Below are 15511 nucleotides of genomic sequence, written 5' to 3'. Positions count from 1 at the left end.
CTCACCAAGCATCATAACTATTGTAATGTAAGGAATTTCTCTTCTAAAAGTATATTATTCACAAGACCCCAATAGGGTATTTATAGTTACAACCTAGCTAAATCCTATACTAAGTAGGAAAAGGAAATATAAAACAAATAGAAATAAAACTCTAGACTTATTAGGAAACATAATCATATTCTAATTAGAAAACCTCAGTCCATGTTTTCAACACTCCCCCTCAAGTTTGAGCATAGATATTTATCATGCCTAACTTGCTCATAATGTAATTGAATATCTTCGTGCTCAAGCTCTTTATGAGCACATCAGCCCGTTGCTCGTTTGAAGTAACAAAGGTGATATGGATCAGCCCAACCTCAAGCTTCTCTTTGATGAAATGTCTGTCAATCTCCACATGCTTAGTCCTATCATGTTGTACTTGGTTAAGAGCTGAAATTAAAATCCCTTTTCCTGGAGTAGTCTTCAAGTATCTCAAGATTCGATATACTGCATCCAAATGTGAGGAATAGAAATCATGCATATACTGGCTAACAAGACTAACTGCAAATGTGATGTCAGGTCTAGTGTGAGATAGATAGATCAATTTTCCAACTAATTTTTGATACCTTATCTTGTCAACTTGTTCTCCTTCCTTTGCTTTCAAGTGTAGCTTAGGCTCAATAGGAGGAGTCTCAGCAGGCTTACATCCTAGTATTCCAGTTTCCTCAAGAAGATCCAATGTATGCTTCCTCTAGGATAGAGATACACTGCTAATAAAATATGCCAACTCTAAACCTAGGAAATATCTTAGTTTTCCCATATCTTTGATCTCAAATTCAGTTCCCAAAAAAATCTTTAATGCTGAAATCTCATCCTCACTACAGTCTGTGATCACAATATCATCCACATATACTAAAAGTATAGTAGGGTGGCAACCATCTCTTTTAATAAACAAAGTGTAGTCTGCATTGCTCTGCTTATAACCATTAGATATCCTTGCCTTATGGAACCTTCCAAACCACGCTCTTGGAGATTGCTTCAACCCATATAAAGCCCTCTTTAACTTGCACACTTTCCATAAGTCTCTGTAGTAGAATACCGGGTGGTATATCCATATATACCTCTTCTTGGAGTTCTCAATGCAAAAAGGCATTCTTCACATCTAATTGTTGTAAACTCCACCCTTTATTAATTGCACATGAAATAATAGTACGAACTATGTTCATTTTGGCAACAGGGGCAAATGTCTCCTGGTAGTCAATGCCATAAGTCTAAGTGAAACCTTCGGCCACCAATCTTGCTTTGTACCTTTCAACAGTCCCATCTACTTTGTACTTGATCACAAACAGCCATTTGCACCCAATAGTCTACTTTCCTATGAGCAAAGTCACCAAGTCCCACGTTTTGTTTTTTCCAGAGCTTGCATTTCCTCATCCATAGCTTATTTCCAGTTTGAGTGAGATAATGCCTCCTGCCAAGTGTTAAGAATAGAAGTAAAGGACAAAGAGGAAATAAAACTTTGAAATTCTAGAGATAGAGACTGATATGAAACATAATTGGAAATAGGATGTTTGGTGCAAGTTTGAGGCTGCTTTCTTAATGTAATTGGTAAGTCTAAAATAGGATTAGAAGAAGGGTCAAAGACAGACTCACCTGAAGGAACGGATTGTTCAAGGCCAGGAACCAAAGCTTTTGACTGGCTTGGTTCAGAAGGGGTCACTTGTTTTTTTTTTTATAGGTCTAGTCTCCCCCTGTATATCATCCACCAGCTTGTTCCTGTCCGGTCATTCCATCTTCCAAAGAAGGATCATCTGCAGGAATCTCAGGAGAAATATCGAAAGGAGGAATCAACATTGGAACCTCTTCACTAAAACTCCCCCCCTCTCCCTGAAGAGGTGTAAGGGAAGAAAAAAAAAAAAGGAATTTGTTCCTGGAACACAACATCCATAGAGACAAAAAAGACGAGAACTAGGATGATAACACTTATACCCCTTCTGTGTAGGAGGATAACCCAAGAAAATGCACTTTAACCCACGATGATCTAACTTTCCATGAACATGGTGGTTCCGGACAAAGGCAACACATCCAAAAACCTTAGGTGAGACTGTAAAGACTGTTGTACCTAAAAGAACCTCAAGGGGACAACGTTGGTTTAATACTTGGGAAGGCATTCGGTTAATTAGATATGCCGCAGTAAGAACAACTTCACCCCAAAACCGAAGAGGCACATGCATAGAAAACATAAGGGAACGTGCTACCTCAAGTAGATGTCTATTCTTGCATTCGGCAACCCCATTTTGAGGTGGAGTCGACGCAACTAGTTTGGTGTATGATGCCATGGTTTGCTAAGTAGGAAGGGAATGCGCCACCCAAGTACTCAGTTCCATTATCCGTACGAAGGATTTTGACTGTCGCCCCAAACTGAGTCCTAATCATATTATGAAGATTTTGAAAGCACGAGAAAACGTCACTTTTTTGGTGAAGTAAATAAACCATGTGGTCCTAGTACAACAGTCAATAAAGGTAACAAACCATCTATGACCAGATACAGACACAGTCCGAGAAGGACCCCACACATCAGAGTGAATGACTGAAAAAGAAATTTTACTACGATTATCTGAAATAGGGTAAACATGCCTGGTCTGTTTGGCCAAAATACATGCCTCACAATAAAAATCATTTAAATTACACCTTTTAATCAGATCAGGAAATAATTTGGACAAAATAGGTAAAGGAACGTGGCCAAGATGACTATGACACTGTAATAAGGTAAAAAGTGCAAGGGAGGTGGAACTAGAGACCGTAAAAAGAGCTAATAAGGACCCGTCTATTAAGTAGAGCCCCCCTTTCTGTCTACCACTGCCAATCGTAAGCCCTGTTTCTAGGTCCTGAAACACCCAATGAGAAGGAAAGAAAGTTATTTTGCAATTCATATCACGAGTAAGGCTACTAATAAATAAAAGATTAGTTGAAAACTTAGGAACATGCATAACATTAGATAAAGGTAAGAGAAGGCGAACAGATAATAGATCCTTTCCCAAAGATAGGGGAAAGAGACCCATCAGCCGTTCGAACATCCTGAGCAATAGGTACAAATGAATAAGTATGAAACAAAGTAGATGAACCTGTCATATTGTCGCCCCAGAGTCAATAACCCAGGAGGGATAAATCAAATGGACATTGTGACAACCAAAAATACCTATAGGGATTTGTGGATCAACAGAGGGATCAATGACAGAGGCTATACTCGTACTGGAAGTCGGTACTGGAGAAGATGAGTCAAGTCTGGACTTCAATTGGCGAAGGTGCTGGAGCTCATCTAGGGAAAGAGGTGTTGGAGTACTCAGGGTGTCAAAAATGGCTTGATTTGCAAATGTTTGATTGTTGCCCTTGATTCCATTTCTATCTCCTCCACAGGAATTTGTTGGACATTCATGCAACTTCCAACACTTGATCTTTGTATGACGCTCTTTTGCACAATACTAGCACTTTACTGGAGGGCAAAAATTACCAAAACTAGATTTATTATTGCCATAACCAGCCACCAATGCAGATCTATCAGATGTTTGAGTGTGTACTATAGATGTCCTTCGACTGTCATCAGTATCAACCATGGCATAGGCTTGAGCCAAAGAAGGGAAAAGCTCTCTAGAAAGGATCTGTGCGCGAATTTGATCAAATTCTATATTCAATCGTGCCAAAAAATTATAAACTCTCTGTTTATCTTCCCATTGTTGATAGGCAATAGCATCTTCAGCATTTTTCGGTGTAAACTTCCCATAGAAATCTAAAGTCTGGTAATATCCCGAAGAGTTTTATAGTACTGAGAAAGAGGAAGATCCTTCTGTTGTAACTAATTGATTTTCCGTTTAATTTCAAAGCATTGTGCATCATTGCCAACTCTGGAGTATGTATCTTTAGTAACTTTCCAAATAGTTGTTGCATTAGGAAGGAGGAGATAACTCTCTGCCATGCTAGATTCAATGGAGTTGATAAGAAAACCCATGACCAAGCATTCATCTGTATACCACTTGGAAAGTTACAGACCAGGTGTGGAAGGTTTTATAGAAGTCCCATCAAGATGGCCAATAAGACCACGAGCACCAACAGCGAGGGAAACTGAACGAGACCATCTAAGATAATGTCTTATTAAGTTTCACATTGGTTATCTGAAGCGGAGAAAACTCACGATCCTTATGAATGGAAGACATGGGAGACTCTTCAGATGTACCAGATAAAGAAGATATGGGATCAGCCATCATCGTAAGGAGAAATTATTCAAAAAATCCCTGAACTTTTTCAAAATTTACGAAAAAGTCCCTGTAATTGTTGCAAATTGCAAAAAAATCCATTAACTTTTTCAGAATTACGAAAAAGTCTCTGAAATATTTTCAAAATTACTCCCACTAATTCACGTGAAAAGTATCTCCTCAAGTTACCTCCAATTGGTATATTGTTGAATCAAAGTACACCAGGAAAGTTTCCAGGAAAGACTGGAGGGACATAGCTGGTCCGCTTAAATACCAGACTCCTTAAACAAAATTTTCCTAAACATGCACTTAATCACCTAATATACATTTCCAGGATACCCGAAAAGAAAACAAACACGTGAATAGCGACTTCAAAAAAAAATTCTATAGCACCTCTGTAGGATGAAAACAAAACCTTGCTCTAATACCATGTTGTAATGTGAGGAATTGCTCCTCTAAAAGTATATTATTCACAAGACCCCAATAGGGTATTTATAGTTACAACCTAGTTAAGTCCTATACTAAGTAGGAAAAGGAAATATAAAATGAATAGAAATAAAACTCTAGACTTATTAGGAAACATAATCCTATTCTAATTAGGAAACTTCAGTCCATGTTTTTAACAATAATATATGACTATAAACTATATCAAATTATAAGTATGAAAATGAAAGTAGTAATTTTACATGTTTACTAATCTCTATGATAGTGTGATGCCAAATAAGTGTCTTATCCATTTAATGATTCATTGATTCCATTCCGAAATGACTAACTATTAAGTTCGTATACAGCTTTGTAGAATAAAATATGATTTTTTTTTAAATCAAGAAAAAATAGTATTATGTACAAATGTCAAAAGGCGACCGTTTTGGCGTTTAGGCAACAATAAGGTGCACAAGGCAACAAAGTGGTAGCAATTAGGTGAAAAAGTGGCCAAAAAATTGAAGCGGTTGAAAAACCACCTTGCCACCTAGGCTCTCCTAGGCGGACACTGACAACCATGATTTATTGCATCTTCTTCATTAATAACATAAAAAGAATTTCCGTTCTCTGTTTTCAAAATGTCAAATCTAACAAACTTTTGAAATTTAAACGAAACCTTCTGTTTTTTATTATTGGCAACAAGAAATCTATAATCGTCAGTTTTTTAGGTTGAAAAAGAAGGCCTTATTTTGAAAACTTGAAATCTGAAAAAGTCAGATTTAGAAGTTCAAAAGGAAATTCCTTGTTTTGGAAATGTCAGATTTTGAAGTTTAAAAAAAAATTCTTTTTTTTTCTTAAAGAGAAATCAAATCTGGGAATGCATTTTATTTTTCTTGGAAATGCCAGATTGGATTTGAAACAGTCAAATTCCTGAATAGTTAGCCACCGAAAACGTTAATTGTTTGGGTTGTTGATGTAACACCAGCCAAAGACAGCCCAAGAAGGGCCGAAGAGGGCCCAAGCCCACTAGCAGTTTGTGGCAAGCCTAGAGGGGGCCAAACCAATACAGGGGTATTTTGGTCATTATCCACCCTTGGTTCGAGTCATATTATGCTAGAATAAGTCCAGCTAATTTTATGGAGTCCTACATCTATTTGGTCAGTAAGAATCCTAGTTTGTAAGTTATTTAAGAGTTTTATTTTGATGGGAAGTTGTTTGCTTGAGTCTTAAGTTATCTTAATTAGCATGTGCTTTTTAAGTTAAAAGTTTTATTAAACATGTATGTTTAGTAGATCTCAAATCTAAGGTTGAGGTCTTTAAGTAATTAGATTCCATTTTGAGTGTTCTGGTCAAGAGGTGGGATCCTAGTCAATTAAGGATTCCCAACCCAAGTTAATGTCTTTTGTTATAAATACTTAAAGAGTCAATGTAATTTTCAGTTTTGAGTTGAAGAAAGACTTGAGAGAAGTCATGGATGTCCCAAGGGGAGGCCTGCGGCTGGATTGTGCCAGTGTTTTCTGCAATTTTGAAAGTTCTTTTCCTTCTTCAAGCTTCAATAGCAACCTAAAGCCTCCCAGGTAAGTACAGCTCCTCCCCTCCTCCATTGCAACCCATCCCCAGTCCCCTCCTTCTCTTGCTTAGACCTAGAAACCACCCCAACCCCATCACACCTACCACTCCCTTCCCCTTCTAGCTCAGCAAACCCCACCCCTTCCCCTAGCAATCATAGCCCTCCCCCCTTTTCCCCCTTGTTCCTGCATTAGCAGCAGCCCCCAACCCTTTTGGTAAACCATCTTCCCAGCCCCTGTAGGTCGCTTTTCACCTGTCCTAGGGTTGTACCAAACCCTAGACTGCTTCCCTAAAGTTATTTTCCCCAATCAGCCCAAATTCCTTAACCCAGAAAATTATCTGCCCTTCATCTTCTACCTTTGAAGAATTCTGCAGAATTTCAAAACTTCTAAAAACCCTAATTAGATATACCAAGCCTTTTAAGCCTTCTAAATTCTTGAAAATCAGCAAATACAGATCCAAACCACCCCTAGCCAAACCTACCCTAACCCTAAATTGACTTCTAGTTTAAATTTCAAATCTGAAATTCAAATTACAGCAAAGTTCAGAATTGATTTCCGCTTACAGTAGGGTTATCTGAAGCTCTAGAAGATCCTAAAACCCCAGAAGCACCTATCGCTTTTGCTGGAATCCTGGGCAACCCTAAAATCTAGGGAGATTCCCAAATTACCCCTAGCCCTAGGTTCGGATTTACATCAGTTGTTGCCACATGGATTTAACTCAATAAAAAATAAAAAATAAATAAATAAATAAATGAGGAAACATTTAAACGTATGTGTTAACCAGATTGGTGAAAAGTTTGCCGGCAATCCACTAGTTACCCTCTCAGTGATTCACCAGGAAATAACCAGCGACACACCAGAACCTTGCTGGTGCACTACTAGTGACCCATGGGAAAACTGCAAATGAATCCGCTGGAAATCTGCTGGCTACAATGACCTAAAATGAATAAATAAATGAACAGAGATTTAGAAGAAAAAAAATCTGTTTCGTTTTATTTTTGGAATCCTATTTGTGTTATTTAGATAAAAATATGTTTCGTTTTACTTCTGAAAGTTCTAGTGTAAATGAAAACATGTTTGGTCACATAATCAATTTTTTAGGAATAAAAATGGTTGTAGAAATGTTTCTAGAATCTGTTTTGTGCTACAGTATTATTTTAGAACTCTCTGTGTGTATTAAAAAATTGTATATGCGCATGGTTGTTCCTTTATATCGAATGAAAGGATCCCACCATATATACGATGGCAAATAGGGTTATGAAATATTACCATAAGATTATATGGAACCCACTAAAGTGGTAAAATATACTTTTATTGTGATATTTGAAATCTAAGGTATATAATTATTGCAGTAAAGGGATGATGTCCACCTAAAAGTAACCATTATAAGGTACCACCATCAAAATATAATAATACATATAATTTATAGGATTATGATGATCTAGGAGTATATTCAAAATCAAGTATCCCACAGTAATTGCAAATTGTAAGAGAACTAAAGCATTCTTAACTCAAAGATTAGAATGTAATAACAGTTAGCAACTCTTACTTGTCTAATGGTAATTATTTTTTTTAGGCACATATGTATGTATTTGTTATCATTAAATGCATGCCTAAAATGGTCTTCTAATAGCATCTATGTATTATTTACATAGTACCATCAAAACCAGATGTCTCTTATCACTATATTTTTCGACATCTCGAAGCTCACTGGAGATAACTTCAAAAAGTGTGAGGAGGATTTGGATGTCTATTTATGTTGAGGTAATGGGAAATATGCCTCACAAATCTTAAGCCTTCTAAAGTTGAAAATCCTACTACGGCATAGGAAAATGAATTGAATACTTGGAATAAGACTAATAAGAAGGTTTTAGTAGTGATGACATTTGATATATCTAAAAGCAATAAGAAGAGTGTAGGGAAAAAGGATATTGCTAAAGAATATTTGGAGGCCATAAGGGCCAAGTTTGATTCATCTAAAAAGGCACAGTCAAAAGATCTAAATATCTACCCTAACTACTACCAAGTTCACTGGAGAGGTAACGTCTGAAATCATATTCTAGGTTTTGATTTCTCTGGAGAATCAAATCAAGGGCTTAGGCACCTAAAGTCTACCTATAATGTCTTGACATAATACAAATGGGTTTCGAATCAGGTGGTTACTATAGTAACCCTAAAGCAATACAATATAAACACAAACAAAGTTGGGACTGTCAATCTTGTGTATAATAACAAGGATCCATCAGCCAAGACTCTTAAAGAACAACAAGAAGTGCTTCAAGAAAAGGGGAATGGATTTCAAGTAAGGGAAGGATTTTAAGGGAAGAAACATTAAGAAGAAAAATATTGAAATCACCTGTTACTAGTGAAAGAAACAACGTCACCGTGGGGAAAACCTTGGGTATAATCAAATCCTAAATTGATCCCATACAAAAATAGAATACGATAATTAATTGAATAGAATGATCAACACCTCAGCCTTTCATTTGTGGCAGATCCATACACTGCCTTTGCTTTCACATTAATGTCTTTGTCTGTTGAATCTTCCTTAGCCTCTTACTTTCTTGAAATCCTTTGTTTAATTCCATGTGGAAATAAATCAAACCAAAGCGTGCATAATGACTACAATGACCTAACATGTGATTTGTAACATAAATCCCTAATCCTAACCACTCCCACAGTGAGTGAGATCAGTAGTACCCCTAGCCTAAAAATTCTAAGGAATATGGACTTAATTTATGGCCGATGTTAGTTAAGCCCAGAAATCCAACAATTTCCCACTTAGGCTACACTAACACAGGCACCTTTGCTTAAGTGTTTAGCCATAACTCGCATAATCATTCATCACTTAGAAAACTTGATTCAATCAACGAAATAGACAATGTATTTCAGATAGGTGTGTTTCATATATCAAGGAGCATCTCTAGTTGTTGTTGACATTGTCTATTCATTAGTTGCATCAATTTTTCTGAGTGACGAAGAATTTTAAGAATTATAGGCAAATACCTAAGCAAATGTGCCTATATTAGTGTAGTCCAAGTGGGAGACTGTTGAGTTTCGGGCTTAACTAACACCAGCCCGTTACTTAGGTACACATTCATTCACTAATTTTAGGCCAGAGGTATTAAAGACCTTGCCATTGCAAGAGTCGTTAGGATTAGGGATGTATGTTATAAATTAGATCTTGGATCCCTTTAATCATTATGCACACTTAGGTTTGATTTCTTTCGACACAAAATCAAACAAAGGATTCAAAGAAAATAAAAGGTTATAGAAGATTCAAGAGACAAAGACTAATGTGAAGGCAAAAAGCAGCAAATGGATCGACTACAAGCGAAAGGTGACAGTCCTACCCTTTCTTGAAAACCTTTTGCCATTTCTTATAAGTTTTATGTTATTCTTTGCAATCCTAGTGGAAGGATCCTTATTATACACAAGATTGGCAATCTCAACTTTGTTACTGTTTATATTGTATTGCTCGTGACTTACTATGGTAACCACTGGATCCGACATTATAGATGGACTTTATGTGATAATAAGTCTTAAGGAGAGAGTCCAAAATGATGTTCACCAGAAATTCATCATAAAAAAATATTCTTGGGCCCTTGATTTGATCCCCCAGAGAAATCAAACCTAGAATATGATATCTAACATTACCTACCCATTGAACTTGGTGGTAGTTCCCAACTATGCCTTATTAGATTAATCAAACTTAGCCTTGATGGGCCTCCAAATATTCTTTAGCAATATACTTTTTCCCTACTCTTTTCCTATTGCTTTCAAGGATAGCAAATCTTATCATCGCTAAAATCTTCTTATTGGTCTTATTCCAAGTGTTAAATTCATTTGCCTGTGTTATAGTAGGATTTTCAACTTTAGCAAGCTTAGGCATATTTTCTATTGCCTCAGACATAAACATACATCCAAATCCTCCTCCCACTTTTTGAAGTTATCTCTAGGAAGTTTCAGGATGTCAAAGAATATACTGACAAAAAACATCTTGTTTTGATGGTATTGTAAATAACAAATATATATTATCAAAAGGCCAATTTAAGGCATACATTTAATAATAACAAATACATACAATGCCAAAGAAATATAATTACCATTAAACTAGTAAGAATTACCAACCATTACTACATTCCAACCTTTGGGTTAAGAATGCATTAGCCTCTTACAATTTGCAACTAACACAGGATACTTGAATTTTAAAATGCCATCACCTTTGGGTTGAGGCTATTCTTAAGTCATCATAATCCCATAAACTCTATGCATTATTATACCTTAATGTAACACCTTTGGGGGAACACCATCCCCTTGTTGTAATAATTATATATATTAGATTACATAACAATAAAATCATATCTTACAACTTTGGTGGGTTCCATATAAACTTATCATAGTATTACATCACCCTACCTAAAGCCATATATACGATGGGATCCCTTGATTCAATATAAAGGAACAACCATACAAACTTTTACCAAATATTTAAAAAAAAAAAAAAAATGAACTCAAGGGACATGGCTACATTTCCATATCCTTAAATACCCTTATCTACTCAATCAATTAGACCACTAACTCACTAATAAATGATGTCCAAAATTGCAAATGTAATCTAAACTCCCATTTAGTTGTAATAATTATCACCAGTATGTCTCTCCTTATCATTTATCAAATAAACAATTAAAATATTATTTAGTATTATTAATTTGTCATCATATATCATCACAATTAAACACGATTTTCTACAATGAAGAAGATAAGAATTCCCTCAAGAATTGCAAAAGACATGAGAAGTACCTGACAGGATTCATTCTTAATTTCAGTTGGAAAAACTTTAAAAGGGAGAAACATAAATTAATAAGTTCAATCAAACGTATAAAAGCTACTTATCAGGGTTCAGTTTTACGAAATCAATATCTAAAACTATTCATATTTTATTTTCAAAATCAGATGAATAAAAGTTTATAATTGGTATTTAATTTTTCTTGATATAGACTCTCTTGGTGCCATCCAAAAAACAATCAGACATATATTTTTACTTATCACACATGTTTTGCACATGGACTTTTACTAGTGTGTAAAACTCATGTGATTAATTTAATTCCCCTAGGATAATATTGTATGACAAAATAGGTTCCATAAACATTTCCATAGCACAAAACAAGTTCCAAAAACATTTCAATAGCACAAAATACTGAAAATAGGTTCCAAAAACACTTTTATAACCATTCTTATTCTAGTTTGATTCTATTTTTTTAATTTAAGAAAACAAAAGTTACAAAGTCCAACCAAACATTTTCCATTGACATTATACAAATAGAAATTTTAAAAGTAAAACCAAGCAGATTTTTATTCACATTATCCAAATATAAATTACAGAAAATAAAACCAAACAAATTTATTATAGTAAATCTCTTTTCATTTATTTATTCATTTTAGATCATTGCAACCTACAAATTCCCGGCATTTAGCTAAGAACTCTTAAATGGGTTACTGGCTGGGCACTAGCGGGTTACCAGCAAGGCTCCAACAGGACGCAAGTAGGGTTTCGATGGATCATCAGTAGGGTTCCAGTGTGTCGCCGGTTATTTCGCACTGGATCACCGCCAAGATAACTGGTGGATTGCCGGCAAACTTTACACTGAACTAGTTAAATATACATTCAACCCTTCCACTTTTTTCCAGTTAAATCCAAGTGGCAACAAGCCAAACAATTTATGTTTTCAATGAATAACTATTAAAATTTTGATTGTTTCAAATGCAAATCTGGCACTTCTAAGAAAAACAAAACGCCTTCCCAAATTTGAGGTTTTCCCCCAAAAAAAAATCATTTTTAAACTTCAAAATCTAACGTTTTCAAGACAAAAGCTTCCTTTTAAACTTTTTAATCTGATATTTTCAAATTTTATATTTAATTAATAAGCTCTTCTTCTTTTAGAAGATACAATAAATTACTCAATATCAATATACCAAGCATGGTTTGCAGAAATTTATCATCAATTCCAAACAATGCTCTTATCAATTTGAAGTATTAATTATTTATAAAATAAAACTTCATTTCTTGTCAAATCATATTGATATTTCAAGATCATAATAAAAGAAAATTTTATCCTCATCATTGTGATGGATCTATAATAGAGATCAACCATGATCAACAATGAACTACAGGAAATTTTAATAATTATAAGACCTAGCTCTAATGCCAATTTTTGGATCTAAATAAATAAATTGTTCCTATAATAATTAAAACATATGCAATTAATAACGGAAGCACAAATGGATAAACACCTCTAACGTTCTTCTTGGAGAACCAACTCACATTCCCTTTCCCGAATCTTCTATAGCGTCTTACTCTCATGGAGTCCTTCATTGAATTCATGTGGAAAAAACTCAAACCCAAAATTGTGTGCAATGGCTATGGGGACCTAAGATGTTATTTGTAACACAAAACCTAACCCTACCCACTCCCACAAAATTAAGGTCTGTTAGTTAAGCCCACAACCCAACAGATCAAACTTTTGATGAAGATTTAGGGGGAAAAGGCTGCTTCAATTCAGATGTGCAAAAGACCTCATTCGGCTGTGACTTGGGCAGAGTAATAACTTAAATAGGAAGGATCTAAATTATGAGTTTCAGCTTTGGTGGTAACAAGGTCTAAGTATATAGAGTTTATTAGTCAAAGAATTTTGTTTATTCACTGGGGTAGTTATACTTAGGAACAGAGGCAAACCTACACTGACTAGGAAAAGGAATACAAGTCTGAAAGTAAATAGGAAAATCAGTCTAAAACATAATAGGCAAAACGACTGAACAAAAACAGATTTGAAGAAGGGTTCCTAATATGATTATAAGTTAGAACAGGGAATTCATCCCTCTAGATTCTAGAGCTGCACTAGATAATTCTGATCAAGAGGGGCTTTTTAGTCCCTCTCACAACAATCTTCAATCACATAAACAAGGGTATTCTGCAATTCTTCTTTTAAGTCCGAAAAATGTAATATATAAGCAGGAATATAGGGTTTCTGGTACCAATCTCTTAAGTAGATCTGCCCTCTCTTCTGCAGTTCAATACATAACCAACCAGCCTTCGCCATGAACCTGGAAGAAGGAAAATATTATTTTGTAGTGAAGCACACATTTGGCTTCATTTTATTAGAGATCCTTGAGACCATAGACCAGGCACAAGAAAGGCATTTACTATAGAGACTATTCCAGTCGCCTTTTCTTGAATTCTCTCTCTTAAACCATCCGGTGAGGCAAATTATCTGAGAAAAGTAGATGGGAACTAAAATGAAGACCAATGGTTGCATGAGAAGAGGTTTTGCAGAGACCCGGGGGGGAGGGGGGGAGGATTTTACTTTCTGCAATGCAAAGTACCACAGAGACAGAGACAGGCTACAAGGTTCTAAACACATAAAACAACGTCACTGCCACTTAGAACAAGCAAACTCAGTTCCAAAAATGAGGATCCAACAAGAATACCACTCCATGGGTTTTAGAGAAAGGTTAAGCATGTTGAATGAATTGTAGCTTGCTCCCATGCAACCAAACAAAGGTAAGTATTCAGATTCTCTCTCAATCCCTCTTGTTAGTAAATGAAGTCAGATTGGAGTGGCCCTTAAAAGACCAAGTGATGGAAACCCAATTTTAGGATTAGGGTTCCTAGGATGGTTCCTCAAAATTTAGGGTTTGCCCAGGATAATCTTCTTTTGAACCAGCAAATAATTATCAAATCAGGATGGGATGGATTATATTGTTAAATATTGTCGGATGAACAATGAGTCAAATTGGGATCTAATTGGATAGGGTTTGGGCAAGTTTTGGTTTAACAAAACTAAATGGGATGATGGGGAAAAGTTAGGTTTTTAACAAGTCAGGAAGGGAGTGAACTTGTGATCTCCAGACTAATCCTAGGATGGCCAAGGAAGCCTGCGGCTGGATTTGGAGAGGTTTATGGATGACTTTTGGGATGGCTATGGGTTGTCGGATTTGGGTAACAGAAAGTGTAAAGATTGTTAGGGAAATTTAGGGTTCTAACAAATCATAATAGAAGTGAATTTGAGAATGGATCTTGGGAAATCTTCCTTAGATCTTCCCCTTTCTTTTCCTTCTTTCTTTTTTCTTTCTTTTCTTTTCTTTCCTTCTCTTTTTCTTTCTTTCTTTCTTTCCTTTCCTGTTTTCAGATTTGCCAGAAGTCCGAAAAGGGGGAGGGGAGATGAAGCAAGAGAGGGAAACAAGGGGCAGCAGGATAGGGGAGAGGTGGGGGAGTGGCTACGAAGGATTACAGGGGCCAAGGGGAGGGATTTACGGGCTGTTGGGGCCTGGGAAAGCTGCTGCCAGGGGGGTTAGGGTTGCACTGGCAGGGAAGGGGCTGGGGGAGAGGTGCAACAGGGTTGGGGAGGTGAGGGAAGAGGTGAGGGTCTGCTGTACATACCTGGAGACTGCTGTAAACTCTTGAAGAAGGTAAATGGAGACTAGAAGAAGAGTGCTAGACAGAAGACAGGTGTCGGTCCTTGAAGAACAACTCAATCCTTAACCGTGGCCCCCTCGACAAGGAACCACGATCCTCAACTCAGACTTAATTTTCATTTAATATTCCGACTTAAAAAAAGTACAAAGAAAGAATAGGCTTATTTATAGCCCACTAAAGACTCCATCCTAAGGGGCTTTCCTTTATAGATTAGGATCACCTGAAAATTAATCTCAACCATCCAAATAAAGACTAAAAGATCTATTGGAATCTCCTTGAAAAATAGATTCCCTCTAAGACTATAATACTATAGGAACTCTTAATGTAAATAAAGACTTGTAAGAGTCTATCTTTAAAGAAGACTGCTAGGGAATCAAAAACTCATGAAAATTAAGAAATGAAATTGTGAAAATTAATTCCAGCAATTATTAGGGCTCAAATTGACCAAAGTACCCTTTTTAGGGTTCGGCCAACCCTAGGTATACCACCTTGGAATGGCCTTGGGGCCCACTTTAGGGTTTTGGCCACGGGTGTGATCCTTTTTCACATCACCAAACCTGTCAATTATTAACTTTCTCTCCAAAAACTAATTTTTATTTTATTTAATTCTTTTTTTTTTTTTTTTTTTTTGAGGGGGTGGTCTGGAGTGAGGATTGGGGGGACCTCAGTCCAATAATTAGTGAATGGAAACTTAATGATATCCCGTTCTGCCCTCTGCCAGATGAAAAAAGGGAAAACTATAAGCTTTACCTTCAGTCCCAGCCCTTATGCTGTGTGCACAAGGCTTACATGGCTTAGGAGGAACAGAATGT

General features: G+C 36.2%; 1 protein-coding gene across 2 annotated transcripts in view; it reads right to left on the bottom strand.

Moving 5' to 3' along the window:
- Positions 1-15511, bottom strand: part of LOC149012144 (binding partner of ACD11 1-like) — a 45331-nt gene that overhangs the window by 13717 nt on the left and 16103 nt on the right. The gene's annotated exons all lie outside the window — the stretch shown is intronic.

Source organism: Hakea prostrata, chromosome 6 (genome assembly GCF_041222555.1).
Source record: "Hakea prostrata isolate BN-2017 chromosome 6, UWA_Hpros_2, whole genome shotgun sequence".
NCBI lineage: Eukaryota > Viridiplantae > Streptophyta > Magnoliopsida > Proteales > Proteaceae > Hakea > Hakea prostrata.
This window is presented reverse-complemented; position numbering and strand designations above follow the sequence as displayed.